This window comes from Cetorhinus maximus, chromosome 28, assembly GCF_964194155.1.
Source record: "Cetorhinus maximus chromosome 28, sCetMax3.hap1.1, whole genome shotgun sequence".
Lineage (NCBI taxonomy): Eukaryota > Metazoa > Chordata > Chondrichthyes > Lamniformes > Cetorhinidae > Cetorhinus > Cetorhinus maximus.
The window spans coordinates 17,675,190-17,700,102 of NC_135906.1; the positions used below are offsets into that span (position 1 = coordinate 17,675,190).

Below are 24,913 nucleotides of genomic sequence, written 5' to 3' on the forward strand. Positions count from 1 at the left end.
TGAGGAAGAGGGCTGTAGGGAGGATGAGCCAGCTGACCATGGCACCGTGGCACAGGAGGCCATTCAAGAGAGGGGAGCAAAAAGACAATTGGTAGTTGTAGGGGATTCTATAATTAGGGGAATTGATAGCATCCTTTGTAAGCAGGATCAAGAGGCCCGCATGGTATGTTGCCTGCCCAGTGCCAGGGTGAGGGACATCTCTGACCAGCTTGAAAGGACTTTGGAGAGGAAGGGGGAGGATCCAGTTGTTGTGGTCCACATCGGGACAAATAACATAGGTAAGGCTAGGAAAGAGGACCTGTTTGGGGATTATCAGGAACTAGGAACTAAATTAAAGAACAGGTCCTCAAGGGTTATAATCTCCGGATTACTACGTGAGCCATGTGCAAATTGGCATAGGGACGCGATAATAAGGGAAGTAAACATGTGGCTAAAGGAGTGGTGCGGGAAAGAGGGGTTCCATTTCATGGGGCACTGGCATCAGTATTGGAACGGGAGGGATCTGTACCGTTGGGAAGGTCTCCACCTGAACCGATTTGGGGCCAATGTTCTAGCGAAAAGGATAAATAGGGTGGTCAACAGGACTTTAAACTAGAAAGTGGGGGGGGAGGGAAGGGTAAAACTCCAAGAAGTATGACTAATGGGAAACAAAGCAGCAGGTTAGCATGTGGGGGGGGTGGATTCAACTTCATGGAAAATTATGAAAAAACTGAAAAGGAAGGAGAGCCCAGGAGAGGCTATTAAAGTCTCCAGAACACAAAATAGGACAGAGTGTTTGGAAAGGGCTAGGAATCTAACTTCATGCAAATCAGATAAAGGGACGACAATGAGAAGGGGGACAGGAAATACAGGACTGAAGGTGTTGTATCTGAATGCACGCAGTATACAAAATAAGGTAAATGAGCTTGTGGCGCAGATTGAAATTGGCAGCTATGATGTGGTGGGCATTGCGGAGACATGGCTGCAGGGGGATCAGGACTGGGAGCTAAATAGCCAAGGATATACATCCTATCGAAAAGATAGACAGGTTGGCAGAGGGGGTGGGTTGCTTTGTTAGTAAGAAATTAAATTAAATTGATAGCAAGAAACGGCGTAGGGTCAAATGATGTAGAATCTGTGTGGGTAGAGTTGAGGAACCGCAAAGGTAAAAAAACCATAATGGGAGTTATGTGCAGGCCTCCGAACAGTAGTCAGGATGTGAGGCACAAGATACACCAGGAGATAGAAAAGGCGTGTAAGAAAGGCAAGGTTACAGTGATCATGGGGGATGTCAATATGCAGGTAGACTGGGAAAATCAGGTTGGTAGTGGATCCCAAGAAAAGGAATTTGTGGAACGTCTACGAGATGGCTTTTTGGACCAGCTTGTGGTGGAGCCCACTAGGGAACAGGCAATTCTACATTTAGTGATGTGTAATGAGGCAGATTTGATAAGGGAGCTTAAGGTGAAGGAACCCTTAGGAGGAAGTGACCATAATATGATAGAATTTACCCTGCAATTTGAGAGGAAAAAGCTGGAATCAGATGTAACGGTATTACAGTTGAATAAAGGTAACTACAGAGGCATGAGGGAGGAGCTGGCCAGAATTGACTGGGAGATGAGCCTAACAGGAAAGACAGTGGAACAGCAATGGCAGGAGTTTCTGGGAGTAATTTGGGAGACACAGCAAAAATTCATCCCTAGGAAAAAGAAGCATACTAAAGGGAGGACGAGGCAACCATGGCTGACAAGGGAAGTCAGGGACAGCATAAAAGCTAAAGAGAAAGCATACAATGCGGTGAAGAGCAGTGGGAAACCAGGGGATTGGGAAGCCTACAAAGACCAACAAAGGACAACTAAAAAAGAAATAAGGAGGGAGAAGATTGAATATGAAGGTAAACTAGCCAGTAATATAAAAAAAGATTGCAAGAGTTTTTTTAGATATATAAAGGGTAAGAGAGAAGCAAAAGTGGACATTGGGCCGCTGGAAAATGATGCTGGAGAAGTAATAATGGGAAACAAAGAAATGGCAGAGGAACTGAATAGGTACTTTGCTTCAGTCTTCACGGAGGAAGACACGAGTAACATCCCCAAAATTCAAGAGAGTCGGGGGGCAGAGGTAAGTAAGGTGGCCATTACCAAGGAGAAGGTGCTAGGAAAACTGAAAGGTCTAAAGGTGGATAAATCACCTGGACCAGATGGATTACACCCCAGAGTTCTGAAGGAGATAGCTGAAGAGATAGTGGAGGCGTTAGTGGTGATCCTTCAGGAATCACTGAAGTCAGGGAGGGTCCCAGAGGACTGGAAAATCGCTAATGTAACCCCCCTGTTTAAGAAGGGAGTGAGGCAAGACGGGAAATTACAGGCCGATTAGCCTGACCTCGGTCATTGGTAAGATTTTAGAATCCATTATTAAGGATGAGATTTCAGAATACTTGGAAGTGCATGGTAAAATAGGGCAAAGTCAGCATGGTTTCATCAAGGGGAGGTCATGCCTGACAAATCTGTTAGAATTCTTTGAGGAGGTAACGAGTAGGTTAGACAAAGGAGAGCCAATGGATGTTATCTACTTGGACTTCCAGAAGGCCTTTGACAAGGTGCCGCACAGGAGGCTGCTCAGTAAGATTAGAGCCCATGGTGTTAGAGGCAAGGTACTAGCATGGATAGAAGATTGGCTGTCTGGCAGGAGGCAGAGAGTGGGGATAAGGGGGCCCTTCTCATGATGGCGGCCGGTGACTAGTGGAGTTCCGCAGGGGTCAGTATTGGGACCACAACTTTTCACTTTATACATTAATGATCTAGATGAAGGAACTGAGGGCATCCTGGCTAAGTTTGCAGATGATACAAAGATAGGTGGAGGGACAGGTAGTATTGAGGAGGCAGGGAGGCTTCAGAAGGATTTGGACAGTTTAGGAGAATGGGCAAAGAAGTGGCAGATGGAATACAACGTAGGGAAGTGTGAGGTCATGACACTTTGGTAGGAAGAATAGAGGCATAGACTATTTTCTAAATGAGGAAAGAATTCAGAAATCTGGAGTGCAAAGGGACTTGGGAGTCCTAGTCCAGGATTCTCTTAAGGTTAACTTGCAGGTTGAGTCGGTAGTTAGGAAGGCAAATGCAATGTTGGCATTTATTTCGAGAGGACTAGAGTATAAAAGCAGGGATGTGCTGTTGAGGCTTTATAAGGCTCTGGTCAGACCACATTTAGAATATTGTGAGCAATTTTGGGCCCCGTATCTCAGGAAGGATGTTCTGGCCCTGGAGAGGGTCCAGAGGAGGTTCACGAGAACGATCCCAGGAATGAAAGGCTTAACATATGAGAAATGTTTGAGGACTCTGGGTCTATACTCAATGGAGTTTAGAAGGATGAGGGGGGATCTGATTGAAACTTACAGAATACTGAAAGGCCTGGATAGAGTGGACGTGGGGAAGATGTTTCCATTAGTAGGAGAGACTAGGACCCGAGGGCACAGCCTCAGAGTAACGGGAAGACCTTTTAGAACAGAGATGAGGAGAAACTTCTTTAGCCAGAGAGTGGTGAATCTATGGAATTCATTGCCACAGAAGGCTGTGGAGGCCAGGTCATTGAGTGTATTTAAGACCGAGATAGATAGGTTCTTGATTGGTAAGGGGATCAAAGGTTACGGGGAGAAGGTGGGAGAATGGGGTTCAGAAACTTATCAGCCATGATTGAATGGCAGAGCAGACTCGATGGGCCGAATGGCCTAATTTCTGCTCCTATGTCTTATGGTCTTATCGAATGCCTTTTGGAAATCCAGGTACAATATACTACATCCACTGGTTTCCCTTTAACTAGTTACACGCTCAAAAAACGCTAATAAATTTGTCAAACAAGATTTCCCTTTAGTAAAACCATGCTGACTAGTTCTGATCATACTATGCTTTTCTAAGTGCATTGTTAAGACTTGCTTAATAATAGATTCTAGCATTTTCCCAATAACTGATGTTAGACTAATTGGTCTGTGGTTCATTGCTTTCTCTCTCCCTCCTTTCGTGAAAAATGGTGTAACATTTGCCAATTTCCAGTCTAGTGGGACCTATTCCCAAATCTAAGGAGTGTTGGAAAATCATAGCCAGCACATCTACAGCTATCTCTTTTAGAACCCTAGGGCATAGGCCTTCAGGTCCCGGTTTATCTGATTTTAGTCCTTAAGTTTCTCCAATACTTTTTCTCTGCTGATATTAATTTCCCTAATTTCCTTACTCTTTTTAGCCCTGGGTTATCGTCTATTTCTGGTATAGAACTCGTGTTTTCTACTGTGAAGATGGATGCAAAATATTGTTCAATTCCCCTGCCATTTCCTCAATTCTCATGATACTTTTTCCTTCCTCAAGTGGTTAAGATCTGGAATTCGCTGTCTGAGAGTGTGATGGCGGCAGGTTCAATCGAGGTATTCAAGAGGGAATTGGATTATTATCTGAAAAGGAAGAATGTGCTGGGTTAAGGGGAGAAGGTTGGGGAATGGCACTGTGTGAGTTGCTCATTCAGAGAGCCAGTGCAAACATGACAGGCCAAATGGCTCCTTCAGCGTTCTAACAATTCTGTGATTCTGTGAAGAAGAGAGAATCTAACCATTTCCTTGACATGCAATGGCATTACCATTGCTGAAACCTACATTATCAACATCCTGGGGGTAACCATTGACCAACAACTGAACTGAACCAGTCATATGAATTCTGCAGATATTAGAGCAAGACAGAAACTAGGAATTCTATAGTGAGTTACTCACCTCCTGACTTGTCTGGATGAGTGCAACTCCAACAACACTCAACAAGCTCAACACCTTCCAGGATAAAATGGCCAGCTTGAGCAGCACCCCAACCATGAACTTTAACATTCAGTCATATGAACATATGAATTAGGAGCAGGTGTAGGCCACTCAGCTCCGTAAGCCTGTTCCGCCATTCAATAAGATCATGGCACACAGTGGCAGCAGTGTGCACAATATACAAGATACTGCAGCAACTCACCAAGACTCCTTCAACAGCACCTTCCAAACTCGTGATCTCTGCCACGTAGAAGGGCAAAGGCAGCAGACGCATGGGAACAGCATCGCCTGCAATTTCCCTTCAAAACTATCCTGACTTGGAACTATATCAACATTCCTTCACTGTTGCTGGATCAAAATCCTGGAATTTCCTTCCGAACAGTATTATGGATGTACCAGCGCCTGATGGTTTGCAGTGGTTAAATTCAAGCCAACAACTCACCGCCACCTTCTCAAGGGCAACTAGGGATGGACAATAAATGTTGGCCTTGCCCGCAATGCCCACATCCCATAAAAAAAAAGACTACCCCGGCCAGAAGTTTTAGGATAGCAGGGTTTCCCGCCACCCGAAGAATCAGCGGGGAACACAGCTCCAACGGGCGTTAATTAGTTGGAGGCGGGAATCTGCCTCTCACTCAGGAGGACGTCCCGCCTTAGAGAGCTGCCGGTCAATCTGACTAGCCAGCAGCTCTCTAGTCACTGCAGTGCCGGTAACTGCAGTGGACAGGGCTGAGACTACACAATCAGTCCCCAGAGCCTAAGTCTCAGGATTCCAGGAACCCGCAAGATTTGGGAGTCTCAGGGCAGGAGAGTAAGGGAGGCCTGGGGGTTGGGCAGAGGCAGATTCGGGTGTCACAGAGAGGCTGCTGGGGGTGGGGGGGGGGGGCGGTGTGAGGGAGGTCCTGCGCTTACTAGACCTTCAGGGGGAGGCACCTGATGTTAAAAAGGGGCTGCTGATGGAGGCACCCACCAACCTCCTTCCCGCCCAAGACCTAAACCCAATTTATTTCAGGTTTCGCCCCCATACCCGGGAACTCATCCTGCCAGCTGGAAAATTGAGACTGAGCGGGAAACAGCCTTTAAGTGGTCAATAGTTGACTACTTAAGGGTCTCAACTGGGGCAAGGGCAAGCCAGCCAGCTGAGGCCTTTCCGCCCCAGCGCAGAATTGCAGAGAGGTTGGCGCACCCAGCGGGAAACCCATCCGAGGAATTTTACACTCACCCTCCCGCCCCACACCCTCGCCTACAAACCTGCCAGGCTGCCAAAATTACCAATTTCCAACGATTCAGCATCAGACAGTCGCAAAAAGACTAATACCAATTAAGTCACATCAGAACATGATGAAATGCTCATGAATTTCGGTATGGCCCAGCAGCCAAACTGCGGAATGGAAAGGTTCAATAACAGTTCTAATGAAAACAACAGGACATGAGGAGACAAGATTCATGGTGGTACAAGCCTGCATGGCCAATGGAATGAAATTAAAGCCTAAGGTAATTTTCAAACATAAAACTATGCTGAACATCAAGTACCCTGCAGGAATTTTTCTGCATGCCTACGACAACGGTTGGATGGATAAGGATGGATTGTTACGGATCGATAATGTATGGAATAGGTATCCTGGTGGCCTACGTAAAGAATGCACTCATTAGTGTGGGACATGTTCAAATTCCGTATAATCGATGCGATCAAGAGGTTGCTGTGAAGAAATAACACCTACATTGCAGTTATAGAGTCATAGAGTTTTACAGCACGGAAAGAGGCTCTTTGGCCCATTGTGTCCACGCCGGTCATCAAGCCCCTATCTACTCTAATCCCATTTTCTAGCACTTGACCCATAGCCTTGGATGCTATGGCGTTTCAAGTGTTCATCTATATACTCCTTAAATGTTCTGAGGGTTCCCGCCTCTAACACCCTTTTAAGCAGCGAGTTCCAGATACCCCCCACCTTCTGGGTGAAAAAAATTTTCCTCAAATCCCCTCTTAACCTCCTGCCCCTTGCCTTAAATCTATGCCCCCTGGTTATTGACCCCTCCATTAAGGGGAAAAGTTTCTTCCTATCTACACTATTTATGCCCCTCATAATTTTGCATACCTCTATCAAATCCCCCCTCAGCCTTTTCTGCTTTAAGGAAAACAACTCTAGCCTATCTAGTCTCTCTTCATAGTTGAAACGGTCCAGCCCAGGCAACATCCTGGTGAATCTCCTCTGCATCCTCACCAATGCATTCGCATCCTTCCTATAGTGTGGCAACCATAATTGCATATAGTACTCCAGATGGGCCTAACTAACAGTTTTTACAGCTCCTTCATAACCTCCCTACTCTTGTATTCAATGCCTCGACTAATAAAGACAAGTATCCCATATGCCTTCTTAACCACCTTATCTAGCTGTCCTGCTGCCTTCAAGGATCTTTGGACATGCACACCAAGGTCCCTCTGATCCTCTGTATTTCCTAGGATTCTACCATTCATCATGTACTCCCTTGCCTTGTTAGTCCTCCCAAAATACATCACCTCACACTTTTCAGGATTAAATTCCATTTGCCACTGTTCTGCCCATCTGACCAGCCCATCTATATTGTCCTGTCGGCTAAGGCTTTCCTCCTCGCTATTTACCACATTACCAGTTTTCATATCATCTGAGAACTTACTAATCATACCTCCTACATTCATATCTAGATCATTAATGTACACTACAAACAGCAGGGGACCCAGCACCGAACTCTGCCGTGTGCCTCTGGACGCAGGCTTCCAGTCACAAAAACAACCTTCGACCATCACCCTATGCCTCTTGCCACTAAGCCAATTTTGGACCCAATTTGACAAATTGCCCTGGATCTCATGAGCTCTTACCTTCTTGACCAGTCTGCCATGCGAGACCTTGTCAAAAGCCTTACTGAAGTCCATGTAGACAACATCAACTGCAGTACCCTCATCTACACACCTAGTCACCTCCTCAAAAAATTCAATCAAATTTGTTAGACATGATCTCCCCCTGACAAAGCCATGCTGACTATCCCTGATTAATCCCTGTCTCTCCAAGTGGAAATTAATTCTGTCCCTCAGAATTTTTTCTAAAAGTTTTCCTACCACTGATGTTAGATTCACTGGCCTATAGTTCCCTGGTTTATCCCTACCACTCTTCTTGAATAATGGTACCACATTACCTGTCCTCTAGTCCTCTGGCACCTCTCCTGTGGCCAGGGAGGATTTGAAAATTACTGTCAGAGCCTCTGCAATCTCCTCCCTTGCCTTCCACAGCAGCCTGGGATACATCTCATCTGGGCCTGGGGATTTATCCACTATTAAGCCCGCTAAAACCGCTATTACCTCCACCCTCTCAATGCTGATTTGTTCAAGTATATCACAGTCTTCCCTCCCTGTTTCTATGCCTACATCGTCCTTCTCCACAGTGAATACAGATGCAAAGTACTCATTTAAAACTTCACCTACATCTTCCGGCTCCTCACACAGATTGCCACTTTGGTTCCTAATAGGCCCTACTCTTTCCCTGGTTATCCTCTTGCCCCTAACATACTTATAAAACGCATTTGGATTTTCCCTTCCAGTGTTTTTTCCCTCTTCACTCTCCTAATTTCTTTTTTAAGTAACTCCATGCACTTTCTATACTCCTCTATGGCTTCCACTGTTTTCAGCCCTCAGTATTTACCATAAGCTTCCCTTTTTCCCTTATCCAATCTTGTACATTCCTCGACATCCAGGGTTCTCTGGACTTGTTGGTCCCACTCTTCACCTTTACGGGAACATGCTGGCCCTGCGCTCTCACTATTTTCTTTTTGAATTATTCTCGCTGCTCTAATGTAGATTTCCCGACAAGTAGCTGCTCCTAGTCCACTTTCGCCAGATCCTGTCTTATCATATTAAAATCAGCCTTCCCCAAATTCACAACCTTTATTTCCGGTCCATCTTTGCCCTTTTCCATAACTACCTTATATCTTACTGATATATGGTCACTATCACCAAAATGCTCCCCCACTGACACTCACCATCCTGACTTGGGAATAAAAGCTGTTCCTTCACCGTGGCTGGGTTTTTTCACATTTCAAAATGGCAATCACCCACACCGGCAGTTCACATTTTATACTCTGTGTTTTAAGTTATTTTAATTCATTCTATAATGGGAAGTGGGCATTGCTGACTAAGCCAGCATTTATTGCCTATCCTTAATTGCCCTTGAGAAGGTGGTGGCAAGCTGCCTCCTTGAACCGCTGTAGTCCATGTGCTGTAGGTACATCCACAGTGCTGTTGGGTAGGGATATGCAGGATTTTGACCCAGCGACAGTGAAGGCACAGCTTTTATTTCCAAGTCAGGATGGTGAGTGGCTTGGAGGAGAATGTCCTGGCGCTGGTCTTCCCATGTGTCCGCTGCCCTTGTCCTTCTAGATGGTAGCCATTGTGGGTTTGGAAGATGCTATCTAGGGAGTATTGGTGAGTTCCTGCAGTGCGTCTCGCAGATGGTACACACTGCTTCCACTGTGTATCAGCGGTGGAGGTAGTGACACGTTTGTGAATGGGGTGCCAATCAAATGGGCTGCTTTGTGCTGGTTGGTGTCGAGTTTCTTGAGTATTGGAGTTCCACTCATCCAGGCAAGTGGAGAGTTTTCCATCACACTCCTGACTTGTGCCTTATAGATCATGGACAGGCTTTGGGGAGTCAGGAGGCGAGTTACTCGCCACAGGATTCCTAACCTCTAGACTACTTTTGTAGCCGCAGTATTTATATGGCTAGTCTGGTTCAGTTTCTGGTGAATGGTTAACTCCCAGGATGTTGATAGTGGGGGATTCTCTCTTGTTGGAGGTGGTCATTGCCTGGAACTTTTGTGGCATGAATGTTACTTTCCACTTGTCAGCCCAAGCTGGATATTGTACAGGTCTTGCTGCATTTGGACATGGACTGCTTCAGTATTTGAGGAGTCGCAAAAGGTGCTGAACATTGCGCAATCGTCAACGAACATCACCACTTCTGATCTTATGATGGAAAGTGGTAATAATCAGGAAGTTTCCTTGCCCATGTTTAACCTGATGCCATGATCTTCATGGGGTCTGGAGTCGATGTTGAGAACTCCCAGGTCGATGCCAGGTGGTCCATCTAGTTTCATTCCTTATTGGCTTCTTTTTAGCGGGCTGATACAACTGAGTGGCTTGCTGGGTCATTTCACAGTCAACGACATTGCTGTGGGTCTGGAGACCAGGTAAGGACGGCAGAAAGGACATAGTGAACAAGTTTTTTTTTTAAAACAACAATCAACAATGGTTTCATGATGATCATTAGACTTTTCATTCCATATTTTTATTAAATTCAAATTCCACCATCTTTTGTGGTAGGATTCAAACCCAGAGCATTATACTGGGTCTCTGGCTTACTAGTCCAGTGGTAATACCACTATGCCACCGCCTCCCCCATTTTTATTGGCCCCAATTTTTGGAAGGATTTTTGGAGAGTTTAAAGGTCGACTTATACACCACAATCTATGGTAGTACATTTCAGAGTTTGGGGCATTGTATATTACTGGGCTTAAAAATATTACTTTATAGATTAGTGAGTTAAAAATAAGTATGTCATTAAAATATGAAATTAGTATATTAGAATTTAAGTGTTAATATTATTAATGAGATAAGTACTTTAATCATTTTGAGGTCAGTACAGCAGAATTTAAGGATTAGTGCAATTAGTTTAAAGATTTGTATGTTAAAGAGTTCACATATTGAGTTGAGTTAGGTATTATATATTTTTAGGGATTAGTGTATTTCCAGTTTCTTGGCTGCAATATAGAGAGATTCTTCAGGCTCAAGATGATCAATTTATGCACACATGGTTATCATGCATAATGTCGTGGTTGCAAAATAATGTCCATTTGTTTCATATCTTCATAGACACTTTTTTCCATTTAGAAATAGTGGAGAAGTCTAGGAAAGCTTAGCAGGCTGATTATCAACCTACTTGAACCACGTCATGGACACTGCAGTGACAACCAATTCCTGAGTGGGACTTGAACCTGGAGCTTCTGGCTCAGGCGGGACGGGGCATGGCTATCCACTGAGCCAAAAGATCTCCATATAATATCTATAGTGCATACAAAGAAAATGCCCAACAAAGCAAAGAGCAACTGCAAGAAATAATGCCACACTGCTAGATAACAGCATACTATGCTAAGAAACCGATGGAGTCTGCTCTACCTTGCAAGTTCCCTATAGAGTGATCTCCACTTTCCTCCCAGGCCTTTTAGACAGATTTTTTTGACAGAAGCTAAGGTGCTTCCCCACGCCCAGCGTGAGAAATCAAAGGGGTGTCAGTGCATAATTGTTCTTGTACACCTCAGCAACCAGCTCAAGAGTTGAACTGATAGAAGACCAGAGTAGGTATTTAGCTCTATCACAGGTCTTCCCTTTTGTTCTTTTCCAACCTCCCCATTTCACCTACATAAAAACTATTAGCTTTCTAACATTTCCGTTTCGATGAAAGGTCACAGCCTGAACTTTAACTCTGTTTCTCTCTCCACAATGTTGCCAGAACTGCAGAGTATTTCCAGCATTTTCTGAATTTATTTAAGTATTTAGCATTCTAAGTTAATAGCCTCCGTTGGGATAAGTTGAAAGGAGTCTTGTGATTTTTGTGATGTCAGAGGATTGAAGGTAGAGAGGGAGAAGAGTAAAGTTGAACTGTGAGAGGAAAAGAGAGAATTTCACTCCGAGAAGGAACATTAAAAATAAGTCATTCTTTAATTCTGTATAGAGAATTGAAAACGACCTTTGATGACAATCAACAGACGACAGTAAAAGCATTGGTCAATGCTAAATGCGCATTTAAAAAGAGCACAAATGATTGCACAACTTCCACTCTAACATGCTGCAACACTTACCATATGCTTTCCACTCTGAATTTGGTAATCAAGATAATATTTGCAGGTCACCTCAACATAAGTTTGGACTTTAATCCTCTTGGCACTTTTTTTTGTGAGGGAAAAATGAGTCAAATATCCTGTCCATTTTTGAACAAGTTGTAACCAGTCATGTGGAAGCAGGGACAGCAGGGCACGTGCAGGCAAATGTACAGCAATTGAGAAGTATTTGATGGGGTGGCCTCTTAACTCAAGCAGCTGAGTGTTGGAGTACTCTGCAGGTGCATCCCAATCTTGAAATCATTGTTGAAATCATTACATCCCTTGGGAATGGATGGATTTCATTGACTTTTGGGAAAACCAGTGGCACCACCTGATTAAGTAGGATTGTTTGTTCTCTCCATCTCAAACAAAACAAAATCAGCCTCCCAGTGGAAATGCCCACTTAGGGAGAGAACTGCAGAGGTTATAGTCTTGATAGCTGAAGGGCACATGTCAGTGGTAGAGCCAAGGAAATCAGAGATACACAAAAGGACAGAAATGGAAGAATGCAGAGCTCTCAGAGGACAATAAGGTTGAAGGAGATTTTCTCTTGAAAAGGAGGCAGCAATGGGGTGACCTAATCAAGGCTTTTAAAATTATGAAAGGCTTTGATAGAGTGGATACAAGAGAATTTTTCCTCTTCTGAGAAAAAACATAACTAGATAGCCATGCACCAAGAAAGCTGGTAGGAAATTCAGAAGAATTCACCAAGAGTGGTGAGAATAGGCTCATAGACATCTACAGCACTGGAGGCAATTCGGTCCATCATGTTTGCAGCAGTCAAGATCTGACTACGCTAATCCCCTTTTCCAGCGCTTGGCCCATAGCCCTGGAGGCAATGGCAACACAAGTGAATATCTAAATACTCCTTAAATGTTATGAGAGTTTCTGACTCAACCACCCTTTCAGGCAGTGAGTTCCAGACTCCCACCACCCTCTGGGTGAAAAGATTTCTCCCCGACTCCCCTCTTAGTCTTACTTCTTACCTTAAGTCTATGCCCTCTGGTTATTGACCCTGGACTAATGGAAAAAGTACCTTCCTATCCACCCTATCTATGCCCCTCATAATCTTATACACCTCTATCAGGTCCTCTCTCAACCTTCGCTGCTCCAAGGAAAATAACTCCAGCCTATCTAATCTTTCCTCATAGCTCAGACCCTCCAGCCCAAGCAGCATCCTGGTAAATCTCCTCTACACCCTCTCCAGTGCAATCACATCCTTTCCTATAATGTGGTGACCAAAACTGCACACAGTAGTCCAGTTGTGGCCTAACCAGCATTTTATACAGTTCCAGCATAACCTCCCTGCTCTTGTGTATCATGAATGTGGAACTCGCTCCTACAGAAAGTGGTTAAAATAAATGGTAGAGATGCATTTAAGGGGAAACTAGACAAACATATAAGAGAGAAGCACTGGCAGGTTTAGAGTTAGTGGAGCCCTGTGCACAGCTTCAGTTTTGCACCCTGCCCACCACCCCCCCGTTGGGACCCAGCCAAGCAAAAAAGAGCATTCACATTTATCTCCCACACCTCAGGCTGAGACAATGCAGCACTTCCGCAATACCGAGCCTCTGACAATGCAGCAAGTATCAGCTTGGCTCATGGGTCTCGGATCTCTCGAAGGGAGCTTGAATCCGCTACTTTCAGACACAGAAATGAGGGGGAGAAGAGCTCCCCATTAAGCGACATTAAACCAGTTAAAATGAAAGGGATCTCATTGCTGTACACCTCAAGATATCAAAAAGCCCCTCTCAGACCATGAATCTCTTTCAATGTGCAGTCACTTTTGTAACGCAGTGACGAATACGCGTCCAGCAAGATCCCACAATTAGCAGTGGGTTAAATGAGCATCTGGATAGCTTCAGAAAGCCAAGTCACAGAGCATATTTAAGAAGGAAATAGATAGATTTCTAGGCCCTAAAGGCGTCAAGGGATATGGGGACTGCGTGGGAGCATGGTGTTGAAACAGAGAATCAGCCATGATCGTATTGAATGGCGAAGTAGGTTCCAAGGGCCGAATGACCGACACCTGCTCCTATTTTCTGATTTAGCAAAGCCATTTCCCCTCATCTGTTGCACATTCTTTTTCTCAATTCCAGGCTCTCAACCAGTTTGGAGAGAAGTCTCCGGAACATTTGTGTGCTGGCTGTGTCAATGTTGCCGGGCAGATGCTGAGGATGCAGTAGTTTGGAACAATGTGAGGCTACGATGCTGCCTATTGGTCACAGCCAGTGACTATAGCATTACCTACTTACATGGGGAATTCACATTATCACTGCTCACACTGATATTTGCAGTGATTACAAAATCAAGGATCTTTAAGCACATTAGGAGGCCATTCACCCAGTCAGGGCTTTGTAGGCTCTTTGAAAGAGCTCTCTAGCTTAATCCAGCCTACCCAAGCTGTTTCTCCAGCACCCTGTAAATTCCTCCACTTCATAGAGACATAGAAAATAGCAGCAGGAGTAGGTCATTCGGCCCTTCAAGCCTGCTCCACCATTCAATATGATAATGGCTGATTCTCTATCTCAATGCCATACTCCCACTCTCTCCCCATATCCCTTGACACCTTTAGAGTCCAGAAATCTATCTATTTTCTTCTTAAATGTATTCAGTAACTTGGCCTCCACAGCCTTCTGTGGTAGAAAATTCCAAAGGTTCACCACCCTCTGAGTGAAGAAGTTTCTCCTCATCTCAGTCCTAAATGGTCTACCCCGTATCCTGAAACTGTGACCCCTTGTTCTCAACCCCCAGCCAAAGGAAATATCATCCCTGCATCCAATCTATCCATCCCTGTCAGAGTTTTATATACTTCAATGAGTTCCCCTCTCATTCTTCTAAACTCCAATGAATACAGGCCTAGTCGGCCCAATCTCTCCTCATGCGACAATCCTACCATCCGTGGAATCAGTCTGGTTAGCTTTCACTGCATCCCTCTATGGCAAGTGTATCCTTTCATAGGTAAGACGACCAAAACTAGACACAATACTCCAGGTGTGTTCTCACCAAGGCCCTGTTCAGTTGCAGTGAGACATCCTTGTTCCTGTATTTAAGTCCTCTCGCAATGAAGGCCAACACACCATTTGCCTTCGTAACTGCTTGCTGCACCTGCATGCTTGCTTTCAGTGATTTGTGTACAGGGACACCCAGGTCCCTTTGTACATCAATATTTCCCAATCTATCACCATTTAAATAATACTTTGCCATTCTGTTTTTCCTACCAAAGTGGATAACTTCACACTTATCCACATTATACTGCATCTGCCATGTATTTGCCCACTCACTCAACCTGTCTAAATCGCGTTGAAGCCTCTTAACACCCTCCTCATCGCTCACATTCCCACCAAGTTTCCTGTCATCAGCAAACCTGGAAATATTACATTTGGTTCCCTCATCCAAATCATTGATATGTATATTGTGAATAGTTGGGGCCCAAGCACTGATCCCTGCAGTACCCCACTAGTCACCACCCACCACTCTGAAAAAGACCCATTTATTCCTACTCTGTTTCCTATCTGCTAACCAATTCTCAGTCTATGCCAATATATTACCTCCAATCCCATGTCCTTTAATTTTACACACTAACCTCTCATGTTGGACTTTATCAAAAGCTTTCTGAAAATCCAAGTACACCACATCCACTGGTTCTCCCTTGTCTATTCTGCCAGTTACATCCTCAAAAGACTCCAGTAAGTTTGTCAACCATGATTTCCCTCTCAAAAATCCATAAATCAAATGCATGTCAATTGTTTTTTGCAAGTTCCTATTCAATCTGTTTCCACCGTCCGATCAGACAAAGAGTTCCAGATCACAACAACCCCCTGTGTGAAAATAATTATCTTCATCTCACTCTCTGGCTTATTTGCCAATTATTTGAAATCTTTGTCCTCTGGTTGCCGACAATCCTGCCATAGGAAAAAGTTTCTGTTTATTTACTCTATCAAACACTAAATAATTCTGTATGCATCTATTAATTCACTCCCAAGCCTTTTCTGCACTAAGACTCCCATTATTCTTCCCAACCCATGACCTTTCTCTTATGAGTCATCCGCTCCCTCATTCCCCCTTCCCATTCTATTACCCCCTTCCGGGTCCCATTATTCCCTTCTGCATTCTCCTCTCCCCTCCTGTATTCCCCTCCCTCATCACCCCTTCCCGATTCCCATTCCACTGTCCATTCCCCTCCAATTCCCCACCATAATTCCCCCTCCAACATTCACCTATCCCATTGCTCCCTCCTGCATTTCCCCCTCAACTCCCACATCCCCCCTCCACCCCCGCTACCACTGCGCCCTCTCCAGTCATTTCCCTTTCCGTCATCCTGAACGGTCAGTATTTTAATCCAGACCCATTTGGAAGTTTATTTGTGCAATTTATTAACTTCCAGCATATCCAAACCTCCAAAAACAGTTTGCCACCATCCATTTATCTATTTGTGTTTTATTGGGAAGATGCCAAACAATTTGCAGAGTGATTATAATCACCTTGCACAAACTTATCAAGCAAACCAGCAGTTCTGCTTACACGTATGTCAATTTCCCTTGCATGACTAGTCGTATTTCTGTTTCAGCTCATGGAGGAGATTGTAATTGATCAAACTGACAAATAATACTAGAAGCAATTGTGATTATGCTAATTTCCAAAATTGGATTTGGATGGTGCCAAAGATAATTGCAGAAGTAAAACTCTGAATACTAACGATGTACTGAAATAAAAAGAAACTAATATCACCTTTACAAATTAATGCCTTTAGTGTGTGGCCGCTGTTTGTTTTTGTTCGGTAGTCAACTTTTGTATTACCGAGTTTACAAGCTTATGTTAAACATAGGCTAATCAGGATTGATTGCAGCCAAACATTTTAATAATAAAACATTCCTTAAGATACAATTGTAATTAGAGTAAATTCACTATAGATGCTGTTAGGACAATTAGGTAAATGCATTTTTTCTATGGAATAGTGCAGACTGGAGATGCAAAGAAAAGGCTGAGATTTTAAACTGCTGGTAAGCTGAGGCCAGGGTGAGGAGCAGAGTTGGAACGTGCACATGTTGGAACTTCAGCAATTGAGTAAAGTGGAAACTTTGGCTTTCTATTCATAAATGAGGGAGTGGTAGAAATCTCTATGAGCCTATTGGAAAATATTTACAGGTTTACAAAGAAACTGTGAGTGTAATCAAGGGGGATAGAAGGCTGGAGGCAGCAGGAAAGTAGAAAGTCAAAGCACAGTGATGTGTAGAGTAGGGATGGACAGGAGCAGTATTCCAGGAACTTTTAGAAAGGTAGAGTGTCAGTGTGTGGGAATGAGTCCAAGAACTGTTGAAGATCTACGGCCAAAGCATCTGTGTTGCTGTTTATTTTATAGTGGAAAGCAAAAAGTTCAAAAGCACCAAACATCGATTTTCACTGAAATCGTCTAAGGACAATTGCGTAAATAATTGTGCCATTGTCAACTATTTATCATAAATAATGGTCTTCATCTTAGTAACTTCAGTTTAATTTTGAGAAGACAACGTGAATTCACCAATCTGCACATCATATTCCCTTTATAGGTCTGACTTTATCTTGTCCCACAGAATGTTCCAGTCGGATATATTTCCTGCGGGCTTCACCTTATTTTTCTTTGCCAACTTGGTATTATAGGTGTAGAACACCCATTTCCAATAAGATGGTATCTGGAGTTAAAGCAATGTCCCACATTTTGGGGCCCCCTGTCGTTTGGAGGACTCATGTCACCACACTGTTTGTTTCACGGTAAATCCACTACTGGAGAGAAGGAAATAGAGGGTTATGATGATAGATTTAAGTGAGGAAAGATAGGAGGAGGCTTGAGTGGAGCATAAATGCTACCTGGACTGGTTGGACCAAATGGCCTATTTCTATCATATATATCCTATTTAATCCTGTGTAAACAAAGATGAGGCAGTGAAGTAAATGAGGCCATGAAGGGATTTGAACCCTGAATGAAAACTTGAAAATCAAGATGTTGATCAACTGGGAGCCAGTGTAGGTCATCGCACACAGACCTGATTGGTGAACTGAACTTGGTGTGAGTTATGGTGTTGTAAAGGGGACACTGAGATGCTACTCGTCTGGGTTTACTGAGGCCTATTGTTTCACTTAAATCTAATAAGTCTTGTGAAGTTAATAGTCTAAAATACACAGGGCAAGATACGTCATTGAGGGGGAAGGGAGATGAAAAATGCACTGTTGATAGGGACTGGAATAATTCAGACGTGTGGGGATAGTTCGAAATTACTTCAAAGTGGCACTGAAGGCCCATGTTTCAAGTGGGTGGGGCACCTATTCCATCAAGGTTAGGCTGGAGTCATTCCACTTACAGGTTTCACCCTAATTCCTGTTTCGTAACATACTAAAAGCCGCAGCCCCTCTTTAACAGGATCTGCATGTACCATCTCTGTAACTGAGGTCACCACACTCTAGAATTAGCAGAGTCTGTGCTCTTGCAGCACACTTCTGTTATACTTTGCATCTGATCACGTCATTCTGACATGCAAGGTCACTGATCTTTTTTTCTGTTCATGTTGAAATGCAGCTTTGTAAAATAAAATCAGGTTGTTGCTTGGCCTGACTTATAGACCTTTTACATACTTTAAAAACTTATATCAAACTAAATGACTCTTTTCTCTCCTAGTCCTTTGAGTCAATCATAGAATCATATGAATACAGAAGGAAGCCATTCAGCCTATCTTGCCTGGACAGGCTCTTTCATACAGCTATCCAATTAGTTCCACTCCCTGCAAAAACCTGCCGTTCTAGTATTTATTCAATTCTTTTCTGAATGTTAATATTGGCTCTCTTTCCACCACCCCTTCCCCCCACCATGGTACCCCCTTTACAACTCTATGGCTGGGATTTCCCTGCCCTGACTGCCACTAGGATCTTCCGGTCCTGCTGAAAGTCAGTGGACTTTTGGCTGACTCGCCACATGCCCTGCAGTGGGTCCTGCCACAGAGGGGCTGGAAAATTCCAGCCTATAACTCACACCAAGTTCAGTTCACCTACTAGGTCTGTGTTCGATGGCCTACATTGACTCCCAGCTGATCAACACCTTGATTTTCAAGTTCTCATTCAAGGTTCAAATCCCATCATGGTCTCATTCCAGATCACAACAACTCGTGTTAAAACATTTCCTTGTCACCTTTAGTTCTTATGCCAGATGTGTCCTCTTGTGACAACTGTACCACTGGAAACAGTTTCCCTTTATCTACTCCAGCAAAACCATTCATGATTTTGAACTTTTCAATCAAATCTCCTCTTATTATGCCTTAAGGGGAACAACCCCCAGATTCTACAGTCTTTTCACATAATTGAAGTCCCATCATCCCTAGTCCCATTCCAGTAAATTTTTTTTTTATTAATCCATTCGTGGGATGTTGATGTCACTGGCTGGACCAGCATTTATTGCCCATCCCTAACTGCCCTTCAAAAAAGGTCTTTTTTTGAAAAATATACTTTATTCATAAAATATCTAGAAGAACATTCCAAACCATTTCAAAATCACCATCACATAAGTACAATCAGATTCAACTTTTACATATTGTATTGATGCACCTTGTGATCAATCAATGAATATTACAATCATTTCAATATAGTCAATGCAATCAGACAATGGTATTGGAGTTATCAACATACATCATGTTGCAATCGGAGGTGCTTCAATACAATTATAATACAATTAGTATTCAATGCATACATTCATTTTGAGCTGTACAGCCCAAGGGGCTCTCAACAGTTCCCAGCCCCTTGGTGCACTGTGGCAGAAAGGTCTTAGACAGCGACCTTTCCCCATTGCGCCTTTGCAGTGGCTGCCCCAAGCTTTAGTGCGTCCCTCAGCAGCTAACTGCCCTTCAAAAGGTGGTGGTGAACCACCTTCTTGAACCACTGCAGTCTGTACCCTCTGCAAGATTATGACATTGTGTAGCTCCTGGAACTGAACATACTTCAACTGAGGCCTAACCAGTGTTTGATAATGGTTTAAGCAAAACTTCTTTGCTTTTCCAATCGGCCTCTATTTACAAAGCCCAAGGTCCCATAAGATTTTTCAACAGCCTTCTCAACTTGTCCCGCCACCTTCAACGATTTTTGTAAATGCACCCACAAGTCTCTCTGTTCTTGCATCCACTTTAATATTGTATAATTTAGTTTACATTGCCTCTCCTCATTCTTCCTACCAAAATGTTTCACTTCACACTTCCATGTTGAAATTTCAGAGTCAGAGGTCTACAGCACAGAAAAAGGTCCTTCGGCCCATCGAATCTGCACCAGTCAAACAAGTACCTAACTATTCTAATCCCATTTTCCAGCACTAGGCCCATAGCCTTGTATGCCATGGCATTGCAAGTGCACATCCAAATACTTCTTAAATGTTATGAGGGTTTCTGCCTCTGCCACCCTTTCAGGCAGTGACTTCCAGATTCCCACCACCCTCTGGGTGAAAAAATTCTTCCTCACATCCCCTCTAAACCTCCTGCCCTTTACCTTAAATCTATGCCCCCTAGTTATTGATCCCTCCACCAAGGGGAAAAGTTCCTTCCTGTCTACCCTATCTATGCCCCTCAATTTTATACACCTCAATCATGTCCCCCCCTTAATCTCCTCTGCTCCAGGGAAAATAATCCCAGTCTATCCAATCCCTCCTCATAACTAAAACTCTCCAGCCCAGGCAACATCCTGGTAAATCTCCTCTGCACTCTCTCTAGTGGAATCACATCCTTCCTATAATGCGGATTCCAGAACTGCACTCAATACTGTAGTTGTGGCCTAACTAGCATTTTATACAGTTCCAGCATAACCTCCCTGCTCTTATATTCCATGTCTCGGCTAATAAAGGCAAGTATCCCATATGCCTTCTTAACCACTTTATCTACCTGTTCCGCTACTTTAAGGGACCGGTGGACATGCACACCAAGGTCCCTCTGATCCTCAGTACTTCCCAAGATCCTACCATTCATTGTGCATTCCCGTGCCTTGTTTGCCCTGCCCCAGTGCATCACCTCACGCTTAACCGGATTAAATTCCATTTGCCACTGATCAGCCCATCTGACCAGCCCGTCTATATCCTCCTGTAATCTAAGGCTATCCTCCTCACTATTTACCACCTCACCAATTTTCGTGTCATCCGCGAACTTACCAATCAACCCTCCTACATTCAAGTCTAAATCATTTATATATACCACAAACAGCAAAGGACCCAACATCGATCCCTGTGGAACCCCACTGGACACAGGCATCCAGTCACAAAAACACCCCTCGACCATCACCCTCTGCTTCCTGCCACTCAGCCAATTCTGGATCCAATTTGCCAGATTGCCTTGGATCCCATGGGCTCTTACCTTCATTATCAGTCTCCCATGAGGGACCTTATCAAAAGCCTTGCTGAAGTCCAAGTAGACTACGTCAAAAGCATTGCCCTCATCTACACACTTCTTCAAAAAATTCAATCAAATTGGTCAGACATGACCTCCCTTTAACAAAACCATGCTGACTGTCCTTGATTAATCCCTGCCTCTCCAAGTGTAGATTAATTCTGTCCCTCAGAATTGCTTCCAATAGTTTCCCCACCACTGAGGTTAGACTGACTGGCTTGTAGTTCCCTGCTTTATCCCTTCCTCCCTTCTTGAATAATGATACCACATTGGCTGTCCTCCAGTCCTCTGGCATCTCTCCTGTGGCCAGAGAGGTATTGAAAATTATTACCAGCACCCCTGCTATCTCCTCCCTTGCCTCACTCAACAGCCTGGGATACATTTCACCTGGGCCTGGAGATTTATCTACTTTTAAGCCGGCCAGACCACTTAGAACCTCCTCCCTTTCTATGCTAATTTCTTTAATTATATCACAGTCCTTCTGCCTGATTTCCATACCCACGTTGTCCCTCTCACTTGTGAACACAGACACAAAGTATTCATTTAGAACCCTACATACATCTTCCGGCTCCACACACAAATTACCACTATGGTCCTTAATGGGCCCTACTCTTTCCCTAGTTATCCTCTTACTCTTAATGTACTTGTAAAATAACTTTGGATTTTCCTTTATTTTACCCTCCAATGTTTTTTCATGCCCCCATTTTGCTCTCCTAATTTCCTTCTTAAGTTCCCCCCTACACATTCTATAGTCCTCCCGGGCTTCCACTGTTTTGAGCCCTCGGTATCTGCCATAAGCCTCCCTTTTTCTCTTTATCCAATCCTGTACATCCCTCGACATCCAGGGTTCCCTGGATTTGTTGGTCCCACCCTTTGTCTTTACTGGAATATGTTGGCCCTGCACTCTCCCTATTTCCTTCTTGAATGAGTCCCACTGCTCTGACGCAGATTTACCTAAAAGTAGCTGCTCCCAGTCCACTCTGGCCAAATCATAACTGATCTTATTAAAATCAGCCTTCCCCCAATTTAGAACACTGATTTCTGGCCCATCCTTGTCCTTTTCCATAACAACCTTGAATCGAACGGAGTTATGATCACTACCTGCAAAATGCTCCCCCACTGATACCTCTACCGCTTGCCTGGCTTCATTCCCTAAAATTAAGTTCAGGACCGACCCCTCTCTTGTAGGACCTTCTATGTACTGGCTTAAAAAGCTCTCCTGGATGCACTTTAAGAATTCCACTCCCTCTAAAAATATCACACTATGGCTAACCCAGTTAATGTTGGGGGAAGTTGAAATCCCCCACTATTACTACCCTATTAATTTTACACTTCTCTGAAATTTGCCTACATATCTGCTCTTCTATTTCTCTGACTGTTTGGGGGCCTATTGTACACTCCCAGCAATGTGACTGCTCCTTTTTTGTTTTTCAGTTCTACCCATATGGTTTCATTTGAGCAGCCTTCTAAGATGTCATCCCTCCTTACTGCTGTAATTGATTCCTTGATCAATACTGCGATACCCTCTCTTCTTTTACCTCCTTCCCTGCCTCGCCTGAAGACCCTATATCCTAGAATATTGAGCTGCCAATCCTGCCCCTCTCTCAACCATGACTTTGTGAGAGCAATGACATCATACTTCCATGCGTTAATTTGTGCCTCATCTGCCTTATTTGTCAGACTCCTTGCATTAAAATAAATACCATCCAACCTTGCCAAACTCCCTTGTGCCTTAACTGGCCTACAATCTCTATGCCTTCCAGACTCACTTGTTCTCTCTTCTAATTTTGGCTGTGCATCTCCTCCTGCTGAACCTCCTCTCAGGATCCCATCCCCCTGCCAAGTTAGTTTTAACCCTCCTCACCAGCACTAGCAAGCCTCCCCACAAGGATGTTGGTCCTATTCCGGTTCAGGTGCAACCCACCCGCCTTGTACATGTCCCACCGCCCCCTGCAATGGTCCCAATGTCCCAGAAATCTAAAGCCCTCCCTCCTGCACCATCTCTCCAGCCACACTTTCATCTGCACTAACCTCCTATTTCTATACTCACTAGCGCATGGCACCGCAAGTAATCCAAAGATCAGTACCTTTGAGGTCCTGTTTTTTTATCTGTTTCCTAGCTCCCTAAATTCTGCTTGCAGGACCTCATCCCTCTTTCTGCCTATGTCATTGGTGCCAATCTGTACCACGATCTCTGTCTGTTTGCCCTCCCCCTTTAGAATGCCCTGCAGCCGTTCAGTGACATCTTTGACCCTGGCACCAGGGAGGCAACATACCATCATGGAGTCACGTCTACGGCCACAGGAACGCCTGTCTGTTCCCCTTACTATCGAGTCTCCTAACACTATTGCTCTTCCTCTCCCCTGTGCAGCTGAGCCACTCTCAGTGCCATGAGCATGGCTGCACTCCACAGAGGGACCATCACTCACACCGTTTTCCAACACAGAAAAACAGTTCTCAAGCAAGATGCACCCTGGGGATTTCCTGACTACCTGCATGACACCTTTCTTCTGACTGACGGTCACCCATTCCCTCTATATCTGCACTTCCATAAGTGGTGGGGTGACCACGTCTAAAAACGTGCTATCCACGAAACTCTCAGCCTTGCGGATGCACCTCAGTGCCTCCAGCTGCCGCTCAAGCTCCGAAACTCAGAGCTCAAGTAGCTGCAGCTGGTGGCACTTCCTGCACACGTGGTCGGTCAGAGCGCAAGGAGTGTCTAGGACTTCCCACATGTTGCAGGCGGTACATAACACAGGACTGAGTTGCCTTGCCGTGCCTCTAGTTGAAAATAAACCCTTACTTTAAATTAAATACAGTAAAAAAACATTAAATTATTTATGCACTTTAAATAAAAACTAGAACCCTTACCTTCCCTTAGCTTAATCTATTTTAAACTGGAGAAAAAAAACCTTATCCACCAATCAGTTCTCACCTTTGTGCTAACGTCACTTTATGAAGCTTCCCCGCACTCACGCAGGTTCTGATCTCTCCGCTGCTCTCTCGCGATGTCATTCTTGTTATTTTCAAGAAGAACTGACTGCAGGACACTTCCCAGACTCAAGACAACACCTCCAGCAGTACAGCACTCCCTCAATACTGCACTTGCTTGTCAGCCTTAGAAGTTATGTTCAAGCCCTGAAGTGGGATTTGAATCCAGAACCCTGTGGTTCAGAGACAAGACTGCTACCAGCTAAGCCACTTTGACAAGTTAATAAAGTTGTTTTAATAGGAGAATTACACGGCTACTTACTGATCAGGAATCAAACTGGGTCGTAGCAGTGAGAGTGCCAAATGCTAACCACCATCAAGAAACCTTTATAAATTTCAATCACAGGCCCCAGCTAGAATTGAACTCACAACCCCTGATTTACAAGGCCAGTGCTCTAACCATTGAGCTATGGAGCCAGATGCCATTTTTAAGGATGGCAGACTTCCTTCCCTAAAAAGGGCATTAGTGAATCAGATGGGGCTTTTATGACAATCAGCAATGGTTTCGTCATCAGATCTTTAATTCCAGATTTTTATTGAATTCAAGTTTCCCACTTGCCATGGTGGGATTCAAACTCAGGTCCCCAAAGCATTAGCCTGGGTCTCAGGGATAATAGCTAGTGACAATACCACTATGCCACCACCACCTCCCTTATTGAAATCTGCCATGTGTCAGCCATTTTACCAGTTTTCCAATTCATCCTCCTGAATTCCACCACTATTCCCCTCATTGTTGTCTACAATTCTGAGTTTTGTGTCATCCTTAGAGAAAAGTGAAGGAATTTTAAATTTGAGAGTGATGTGCCCCAACACACAGGCTTTGAGTCTCACCTGTAGTACCATTTCGAAGGACAAATGAACT

At 44.2% G+C, this 24,913-nt stretch overlaps 1 protein-coding gene and 1 non-coding gene across 4 annotated transcripts in view; one reads left to right on the forward strand and one right to left on the reverse strand.

The window, feature by feature from the left end:
- Positions 1-24,913, forward strand: part of LOC144668875 (sphingosine 1-phosphate receptor 1-like) — a 125,147-nt gene that overhangs the window by 61,757 nt on the left and 38,477 nt on the right. The window lies entirely within an intron of this gene.
- Positions 24,396-24,468, reverse strand: trnat-ugu (transfer RNA threonine (anticodon UGU)). Its single transcript has one exon. It is a non-coding gene; the product is annotated as a tRNA-Thr (tRNA).